Below are 10,898 nucleotides of genomic sequence, written 5' to 3'. Positions count from 1 at the left end.
GTACAGTAAGCACAGGCTGTGTCCACAACTCCCTCAGTCCAACTGCCAGCCCGGGGCTTCAGTCAGAGCCAGCAGCAGGGCCCGGGTGTGTGTTCGCCCCGCCCCCGCTTCTTCATTGGCTGAGCGCCGCGGCTGCACGCGAGCAGCACATGGCTTCCTCGCTCGGCAATAACCAATAGGCGTCAGGAGCGAGGATGGACCAATCAACAGGGGGAACCGGCCTCTACTCCCCCACACAGCCGACCAATCAGAAGGCAGAGGGCCACCGATTTTCAGATTGGGAGACGCTGACGGAAGCTCGCCCCGCCCCCGCAGTGATGGACGGCGCAACCAGACCAATGGGATGCGGGAATCGATGACGCATTGACAGCTTTCTCCAACCGGAGCCAGGCTGCCATGCGGAGGGATCCAATGGGCAGCGTCGCTGGGCGGGAGCTGGGGTTGTTGTGGTGCTGAGTGCACTTGTGGGAGAGACAGAGCGGCGGCAGCGCGGAGGAGAGGGAGGTAAGGAGCCGGATCACCACAGAGTAACTCTCTCTCACACACACAGACTAACTCACAGTAACTCGCGCGCACACCCACTGTAACTCTCACACAGAGTAACTCTCTCACACACACACAGACAGAGTAACTCACACACACAGAGTAACTCACACACACACACACAGACAGAGTAACTCACACACACACAGAGTAACTCACACACACACACACAGAGTAACTCTCTCTCACACACACAGACTAACTCACAGTAACACGCGCACACACCCACTGTAACTCTCACACAGAGTAACTCTCTCACACAGAGTAACTCACACACACAGACAGAGTAACTCTCACACACACAGAGTAACTCACACACAGACAGAGTAACTCTCACACACACAGAGTAACTCACACACACTGACAGAGTAACTCTCACACAGAGTAACTCTCACACACAGAGTAACTCACACACACAGACAGAGTAACTCTCACACAGAGTAACTCTCACACACACACAGTAACTCTCACACACACAGAGTAATTCTCACACACAGAGTAACACTCACACACAGAGTAACTCTCTCTCTCACACACAGAGTAACTCTCACACACATAGAGTAACACTCACACACATAGAGTAACTCACAGAGAGTAATTCTCACACACACACAGAGTAACATTCACAGAGTAACACACACACACATTAACTTACACAGAGTAACTCTCACACACAGACACAGAGTAACTCTCTCTCTCACACACACACAGTAACTCACACAGAGTAACTCTCTCACACACACACAGTAACTCACACACAGTAACTCTCTCACACACACACACAGTAACTCACACACAGTAACTCTCACACACACACTCAGAGTAACTCACACAGAGTAACTCACACAGAGTAACTCACACAGAGTAACTCACACAGAGTAACTCACACAGAGTAACTCACACAGAGTAACTCACACAGAGTAACTCACACAGAGTAACTCACACAGAGTAACTCACACAGAGTAACTCACACAGAGTAACTCACACAGAGTAACTCACACAGAGTAACTCACACACACGTTAACACACACACGTTAACACACACACGTTAACACACACACGTTAACACACACACATTAACTCACACACACAGTAACTCACACACACAGTAACTCACACACACAGTAACTCACACACACACACAGAGTAACTCTCTCACACACAGAGTAACTCACACACACAGAGTAACTCTCTCACACACACAGAGTAACTCTCTCACACACACACACAGAGTAACTCACACACCCACAGTAACACACACACAGTAACTCTCACACACACAACCACTGTAACTCACATAGAGTAACTCTCACACACACACAGTAACTCACACACAGAGTAACTCTCACACACACAAAGTAACTCTCACACACAGAGTAACTCTCTCTCACACACAGAGTAACTCACACACACACAAAGTAACTCTCACACACACAGTAACTCTCACTCCCAGAGTAACTCTCACTCCCAGAGTAACTCTCACTCCCAGAGTAACTCTCACTCCCAGAGTAACTCTCACTCCCAGAGTAACTCTCACTCCCAGAGTAACTCTCACTCCCAGAGTAACTCTCACTCCCAGAGTAACTCTCACTCACACACCGAGTCACTCTCACACTCACACCGAGTCACTCTCACACTCACACCGAGTCACTCTCACACCGAGTCACTCTCACACTCACACCGAGTCACTCTCACACTCACACCGAGTCACTCTCACACTCACACCGAGTCACTCTCACACTCACACCGAGTCACTCTCACACTCACACCGAGTCACTCTCACACTCACACCGAGTCACTCTCACACTCACACCGAGTCACACTCACACCGAGTCACTCTCACACTCACACCGAGTCACTCTCACACTCACACCGAGTCACTCTCACACTCACACCGAGTCACTCTCACACACACACCGAGTCACTCTCACACTCACACCGAGTCACTCTCACACTCACACCGAGTCACTCTCACACTCACACCGAGTCACTCTCACACTCACACCGAGTCACACTCACACCGAGTCACTCTCACACTCACACCGAGTCACTCTCACACTCACACCGAGTCACTCTCACACTCACACCGAGTCACTCTCACACTCACACCGAGTCACTCTCACACTCACACCGAGTCACTCTCACACTCACACCGAGTCACTCTCACACTCACACCGAGTCACTCTCACACTCACACCGAGTCACTCTCACACTCACACCGAGTCACTCTCACACTCACACCGAGTCACTCTCACACTCACACCGAGTCACTCTCACACTCACACCGAGTCACTCTCACACTCACACCGAGTCACTCTCACACTCACACAAAGTAACTCTCACACACACAGTAACTCTCACTCCCAGAGTAACTCTCACTCCCAGAGTAACTCTCACTCCCAGAGTAACTCTCACTCCCAGAGTAACTCTCACTCCCAGAGTAACTCTCACTCCCAGAGTAACTCTCACTCCCAGAGTAACTCTCACTCCCAGAGTAACTCGCACTCACACACCGAGTCACTCTCACACTCACACCGAGTCACTCTCACACTCACACCGAGTCACTCTCACACTCACACCGAGTCACTCTCACACTCACACCGAGTCACTCTCACACTCACACCGAGTCACTCTCACACTCACACCGAGTCACTCTCACACTCACACCGAGTCACACTCACACCGAGTCACACTCACACTCACACCGAGTCACTCTCACACTCACACCGAGTCACTCTCACACTCACACCGAGTCACTCTCACACTCACACCGAGTCACTCTCACACTCACACCGAGTCACTCTCACACTCACACCGAGTCACTCTCACACTCACACCGAGTCACTCTCACACTCACACCGAGTCACTCTCACACTCACACCGAGTCACTCTCACACTCACACCGAGTCACTCTCACACTCACACCGAGTCACTCTCACACTCACACCGAGTCACTCTCACACTCACACCGAGTCACTCTCACACTCACACCGAGTCACTCTCACACTCACACCGAGTCACTCTCACACTCACACCGAGTCACTCTCACACTCACACCGAGTCACTCTCACACTCACACCGAGTCACTCTCACACTCACACCGAGTCACTCTCACACTCACACCGAGTCACTCTCACACTCACACCGAGTCACTCTCACACTCACACCGAGTCACTCTCACACTCACACCGAGTCACTCTCACACTCACACCGAGTCACTCTCACACTCACACCGAGTCACTCTCACACTCACACCGAGTCACTCTCACACTCACACCGAGTCACTCTCACACTCACACCGAGTCACTCTCACACTCACACCGAGTCACTCTCACACTCACACCGAGTCACTCTCACACTCACACCGAGTCACTCTCACACTCACACCGAGTCACTCTCACACTCACACCGAGTCACTCTCACACTCACACCGAGTCACTCTCACACTCACACCGAGTCACTCTCACACTCACACCGAGTCACTCTCACACTCACACCGAGTCACTCTCACACTCACACCGAGTCACTCTCACACTCACACCGAGTCACTCTCACACTCACACCGAGTCACTCTCACACTCACACCGAGTCACTCTCACACTCACACCGAGTCACTCTCACACTCACACCGAGTCACTCTCACACTCACACCGAGTCACTCTCACACTCACACCGAGTCACTCTCACACACACAAAGTCACTCTCACACACACAAAGTAACTCTCACACACACAAAGTAACTCTCACTCCCAGAGTAACTCTCACTCCCAGAGTAACTCTCACTCCCAGAGTAACTCTCACTCCCAGAGTAACTCTCACTCCCAGAGTAACTCTCACTCCCAGAGTAACTCTCACTCCCAGAGTAACTCTCACTCCCAGAGTAACTCTCACTCCCAGAGTAACTCTCACTCCCAGAGTAACTCTCACTCCCAGAGTAACTCTCACTCCCAGAGTAACTCTCACTCCCAGAGTAACTCTCACTCCCAGAGTAACTCTCACTCACACACCGAGTCACTCTCACACTCACACCGAGTCACTCTCACACCGAGTCACTCTCACACTCACACCGAGTCACTCTCACACTCACACCGAGTCACTCTCACACTCACACCGAGTCACTCTCACACTCACACCGAGTCACTCTCACACTCACACCGAGTCACTCTCACACTCACACCGAGTCACTCTCACACTCACACCGAGTCACTCTCACACTCACACCGAGTCACTCTCACACTCACACCGAGTCACTCTCACACTCACACCGAGTCACTCTCACACTCACACCGAGTCACTCTCACACTCACACCGAGTCACTCTCACACTCACACCGAGTCACTCTCACACTCACACCGAGTCACTCTCACACTCACACCGAGTCACTCTCACACTCACACCGAGTCACTCTCACACTCACACCGAGTCACTCTCACACCCACACCGAGTCACTCTCACACCCACACCGAGTCACTCTCACACCCACACCGAGTCACTCTCACACCCACACCGAGTCACTCTCACACCCACACCGAGTCACTCTCACACCCACACCGAGTCACTCTCACACCCACACCGAGTCACTCTCACACCCACACCGAGTCACTCTCACACCCACACCGAGTCACTCTCACACCCACACCGAGTCACTCTCACACCCACACCGAGTCACTCTCACACCCACACCGAGTCACTCTCACACTCACACCGAGTCACTCTCACACTCACACCGAGTCACTCTCACACTCACACCGAGTCACTCTCACACTCACACCGAGTCACTCTCACACACCGTGGGGGGTGAAGATGGACTCTGTTTAATTGTGTGAACATTTTTGATTGTGTTATTGATTACAGAGAGCTGTGATTTTATTGAGTGGGTGAACATGTGTCCCAGATTGCGATCTATTCCAAATGGAGTGGGGGAGTCGGGGGGGGGGGAGGAGTGCAGGAAGTGTTGGGGGGGGGGGGGGGGGGAGTGCAGGAAGTGTTGGGGGGGGGGAGTGCAAGAAGTGTGGGGGGGTCTGGGGCGGAGTCTGGAGGAGTGGGGGGGTACTGGGAAGTGGTCTGGGGGGGTCTGGAGGAGTGGGGGGGTACTGGGAAGTGGTCTGGGGGGGTCTGGAGGAGTGGGGGGTAGTGTGGTGATGTCTGGAGGAGGTAGGGGGTTGTGTGGGGGGGGGGGTCTGGGGGTCGGGTCCGGATGAGTGGGGGGGTAGTGTGGTGAGACATCAGACTACCAGACATGGAGGAGGTAGGGGGGTAGTGTGGGGGGGTCTGGGGGCGGGGTCTGGAGGAGTGGGGGGTAGTGTGGTGATGTCTGGAGGAGTGGGGGGGGTAGTGTGGGGGGGTCTAGAGGAGTGGGGGGTAGTGTGGCGGGGTCTGGGGGTGGGGTCTGGAGGAGTGGGGGGTAGTGTGGGGGGTCTGGGGGTGGGGTCTGGAGGAGTGGGGGTAGTGTGGGGGGGCCTGGGGTAGGGTCTGGAGGAGTGGGGGTGTAGTGTGGGGGGGTCTGGGGGGGGGGGGTCTGGGGGCGGGGTCTGGAGGAGTGGGGGTGTAGTGTGGGGGGGTCTGGGGGGGGTCTGGAGGAGGGGGGGGGAGTGGAGGGGGGGATCTGGGGGTGGGGTCTGGAGGAGTGGGGGGTAGTGTGGGGGGTCTGGGGGTGGGGTCTGGAGGTGTGGGGGGTCTGGGGGTGGGGTCTGGAGGAGTGGGGGTAGTGTGGGGGGGCCTGGGGTGGGGTCTGGAGGAGTGGGGGTGTAGTGTGGGGGGGTCTGGGGGTGGGGTCTGGAGGAGGTGGGGGGGGGGGGTCTGGAGGAGGTAGGGGGGTAGTGGGGTGGGGTCTGGAGGAGTGGGGGGCAGTGTGGTGAGGTGTGCGGGGATCTGTGGGTGGGGTCTGGAGGAGTGGGGGGAGTAATGTGGGGGGGTCTGGGGATGGGGTCTGGAGGAGTGGGGGGTAGTGTGGGGGGTCTGGAGGAGTGGGGGTAGTGTGGGGGGGGGGTCTGGGGGAGTGGGGGTAGTGTGTGGGGGGGTCTGGGGTGGGGTCTGGAGGAGTGGGGGGGGTAATGTGGGGGGGGTCTGGGGGTGGGGTCTGGAGGAGTGTGGGGGGGGTCTGGAGGAGTGGGGGTAGTGTGTGGGGGGGGGTCTGGGGTGGGGTCTGGAGGAGTGGGGGGGGTAATGTGGGGGGTTCTGGGGGTGGGGTCTGGAGGAGTGGGGGGTCTGGAGGAGTGGGGGTAGTGTGGGGGGGTCTGGAGGAGTGGGGGTAGTGTGGGGGGGGGGTCTGGGGGAGTGGGGGTAGTGTGTGGGGGGGGTCTGGGGTGGGGTCTGGAGGAGTGGGGGGGTCTGGAGGAGTGGGGGGTAGTGTGGGGGGGGTCTGGAGGAGTGGGGGGTAGTGTGGTGAGGTCTGGAGGAAGTAGGGGGTAGTGTGGGTGGGTCTGGGGGTGGGGTCTGGAGGAGGTAGGGGGGTAGTGGGGGGGTCTGGAGGAGTGGGGGTAGTGTGGGGGGGGGGTCTGGGGTAGTGTGGGGGGGGAGTGGAGGATGTGGGGGAGGTCTGGGGGAGTGGGGGAGGTCTGGGGGGTGGGAAGTGGGGGAGGTCTGGGGTGGTGGGGTCTGGGGGATGACTGGGGGAAGTGGGGGAGGTCTGAGGGAGTGGGGGAGGTCTGGGGTGGTGGGGGATGATTGGGGGAGTGGGGGAGGTCTGGGGGGGTGGGGAGTGGGGGAAGTCTGGGGGAGTGGGGGAAGTCTGGGGGAGTGGGGGAGGCCTGGGGGGTGGGGTCTGGGGATGTTGGGGGGAAGTCTGGGGGAATGGGGGGTGGGAGTCTGGAGGAGTGGAGGAAATTGGGGGGGATGGTGGATGAGTCTGGGGGGAGTTGGAGGTTTCTGGGGAGAATGGAGGGGGGATGGTCTGGGAGGCTGGGGAAGGGTCGTGGGTAGGTTTGGGGGAGGGGTTGGGGGTGGAAAGAATTTCTAGGGCATGGGGGTGAAGGTAAGTCTGGTCTGAGGGGTAGGGGTGTTCTAGGGTGCATGGGGGAGAGGGTGCTCTGGGGTGTGTGGGGTCAGGGTGTTTTGTGCGTGTGGGAGGAGGAGGAGGTTGTAGAGTGTGGGGGAGGGGTTCTGAGAAAGGTGTGGGGTTCTGGTTTGTGGGGAGGGGTCTGGAATGTGGAAGGAGTTGTAGAGGATCTCGTACTGGGCTGAGCCGTAGAGGGTCTTGGGCAGGAGATTTTGGAGGGTGTTCTGTTGGGGATGGGGCGGTAATGTTTGTCTTGGGGCAGGGGTTGTGGAGGGCATGACGTCAGCAGGGGGTCTGCGGTATTGGGGCTCTTGCTGATGCATCTGACATGGGGGATAGATGTATTTCTGATTTTTTTTAAAAAACGGGTTAATGGGATATGGGCAACAGGTGGTGGGGGGATGGCTTTGAGACCAGGAAGAGATCAGCCAGGATCCGACTGAATGCTGGAGCAGGCTCGAAGGGCTGGATTGCCTACTTCTGAGCTTGATTTATTTAAATTAGATTTATTGTCACGTGTACCAAGGTACAGTGAAAAGTATTGTTTTCCTAATTCCTCTGTTCCTATGACATTGAAGTGCCTGATAACTTGCGAGTGAGGCACGGACTGAGGTGGTTGGTGTTGCAATGTCGTGCCTCTGTACACCGGCTTTAGCTCAGTTGGCTGGACAGCTGCTTCGTGATGCAGAGCGAGGCCAGCAACGCGGCTGAAGTTATTCAGGAAGGTCCCGTCTGAGGTGGGACTATCCTCAGGTTAAATCACCACCACGCGGCCCTCTCCCTCAAAGGGGAAAGGACCAGGCTGGTCACCAGGGACTATGGCCACTTTACTCTGTACATAGATGGTGATCAGTTTTTGCTGCTTCTCTCTCTCTCCTCTCTCTCTTCCCCCCTCACAGTGCTGTGTCAGAACAGGCAGACAGTCTTTCCAAGGAATTGGGCTGGTGGGGGTGGGGGTGGGAGGGTGGGGGGTGGGGGGGGGGGGGGGCTGCACAGCATGAGCAGCAACAAGATGAACGCGATGACCTCAGACTTGCAACTTTAACCCCTATTACCCCTAAGAGCCTCTATCTTTATATAATAATCTTTATTAGTGTCACAAGTAGGCTTACATTAACGCCGCAATGAAGTTACTGTGAAAAGCCCCTAGTCACCACATTCCGGCGCCTGTTCGGGTCACAGAGGGAGAATTCAGAATGTCCAATTCACCTAACAGCACATCTTTCTGTGACCATTCACAGGACCCACTATTCCACTCGGAAGGCAGTGTTGTGCCAGTTTATGCGTTTTTAATAAAAGAATTGGCCAGTAATCTGTTGAATGATAACTTCTCTCACGGAGGTGTGGCCCCACAATATCCACGTTGCATTTGCCAGAACCATTCTTACTGTAAAGCACAGAGTAGAGGGCACCCTCTTTATTTCAAGGTCACTTTTCCCAATGAGAGCCATATGTTGTACTGTAAAAGTTGCAGTTAGCGAGTGGGGGGGGGGGGGGGGGGGGAGGTGAAAACATGTGAATCTGTAACACTCGATTTTAAGATGCATTATCCCCCTCTCTCTCTCTCAAATGTAGAATTGGTTCAGAATCTGGTTAAATTATTTTATTTCCCTTAACCTTCCCTTCCTTTCAAAACCCAAGCGTGGTCTCGTGTTAAGTCCTGCTCCTTGATTTTGAATTACATAGAATTGACAGCTCAGAAGCAGACTACTCGGTCCAACTTCTTTGGGCCAGTGCGAGGGCTCCAGACAACCTTTTTGCTTTTAAAAAAAAAAAAATCAGGCCACCATTGACAACCATGCCGTCTCTTACCAAGTCCCTCATACAACTTACCTCTTTGACCCTGTTTTTGTTCATTTGCCCTAACATGCCCTTGTGTACCAGTGTCACATTTTAATGAAGCTGCTGTGAAACTTTGGCACCGTTAACCCACTATATAAACTACATTATGATCCTCTTTGTACCCAAACAGTTTATCCTTTTATTCCTTTCTCTCTCGTGTGTTTATTCAGCTTCCTCTTTATCTGTAGTATTTACCCCAACTACTCCTTGTGGTAGCAAGTTCCTCATTCTTCCCACTCTCTGTGTGAAATAAGTTTCTCTTGAGCGGCACAGTGGTTAGCACTGCTGCCTCCCGCCGCTGAGGACCCGGGTTCGAATCCCGGGCCTGGGCCACTGTCCGTGTGGAGATTGCACGTTCTCCCTGTGTCTGCGTGGGTTTTGCCCCCACAGCAGAAAGATATGCTGGGTAGGTGGATTGGCCAAATTGCCCCTTTAATTGGGGGGAAAAAAATGATTGGGTACTCTAAATTTAGAAAAAATAAGTTTCTCTTTTATTTACAACCTCTCGTCATGGCTTGTCCACAAGTGAAAACATGTACACTATGAATCTCACATGCTGTTAAAAGACTTCTCTGTAGTCACTCCTGAGACCGCTCTTTTCTGGAACCCAGCCTGTTTAGCCTCTGCTGAGGGGTATAATCCCCTTTTATGTGGCACGGTTATTATTTTGTCTCTCTCGCACTGTTCAACCTTGCACTTTGAGCATTGACTTGAGCTGCTCAATACCTGAAGCATTGCAATTGATAGGATCCCTGTTTGCTTTGTAAATAACGTACTTTGCAACAGTAAAATGCCGAGCCGCCCCCAGCCCAATCTGGAAATCCCAAACAAAAACACAATGTTTTGAGTCGCGAGCAGCGAGGCAAAATAAATACTGGACTAGTGGCGAGGAAACCCTCTGCTCACGGGAGTGTAGGTGTGCGATTTGATGCCTTGTCCCGACAGCTTCCAAGCGTAAAGCTGGCTGCATAGAGAGATTTATTGAAATAGTGTATTTTCATTTGGAAAACATGTTCCAGGTTGGTTCAGTGACGTCATCAGGAAATGGAGAATGAGCCAAAGAAGGAGGTAGCCCCAATCTTGGCCAAGAGGGTGGGTTTTAGCAGAGCCTGCAAGAAGGAGAGTTTTTAGGGGAGAAAATACCAGAACGCTGGGCCTTGGTGGTCGGAGGGGTGACAGCCAGGTTTTGGAGCAAGGTGGGGGGTGGGGTGTGCGCGCGCATGAAGCGCGAGTCAGGGAAAGGGATAACTCTTATTAATCTTACCATTTTTGAATTGTAAAATTACAAATAGACGATGCAGGATTAATTGATTGGGGAGCAAATGTGAGGTCAGATAGACCGATCATTAAATTGACACAAATGGGTACAGAAAATAAAAATGAAAAGGCAAAGCTCGCCTTGATATGGGGAGGACTGGGTAGAAATCGAGCTCCAGCTATACAAATCCCCCGTTATAACATACCTTTAACCTCAACAACAGTTCCAGGCACCACCCGCTCCAAAGGAAGTATTGGC

The 10,898-nt window shown here is 54.0% G+C and overlaps 1 protein-coding gene across 1 annotated transcript in view; it reads left to right on the top strand.

The window, feature by feature from the left end:
- The first annotated feature begins 412 nt into the window (after positions 1-412).
- The window catches only part of LOC119966933 (atypical kinase COQ8A, mitochondrial-like), a 131,328-nt gene continuing 120,842 nt past the window's right edge, over positions 413-10,898 (top strand). The window contains exon 1 of the mRNA XM_038798891.1: positions 413-504. The gene's annotated coding sequence lies outside the window, so the exon portion shown is untranslated. The remainder of the gene's footprint in view (positions 505-10,898) is intronic.

The sequence above is a fragment of the Scyliorhinus canicula genome, chromosome 6 (assembly GCF_902713615.1).
Source record: "Scyliorhinus canicula chromosome 6, sScyCan1.1, whole genome shotgun sequence".
In the NCBI taxonomy this organism is placed as follows: domain Eukaryota; kingdom Metazoa; phylum Chordata; class Chondrichthyes; order Carcharhiniformes; family Scyliorhinidae; genus Scyliorhinus; species Scyliorhinus canicula.
Note: the sequence above shows the minus strand (reverse complement) of the source record. Positions and strands in the feature narration are given on the sequence as shown.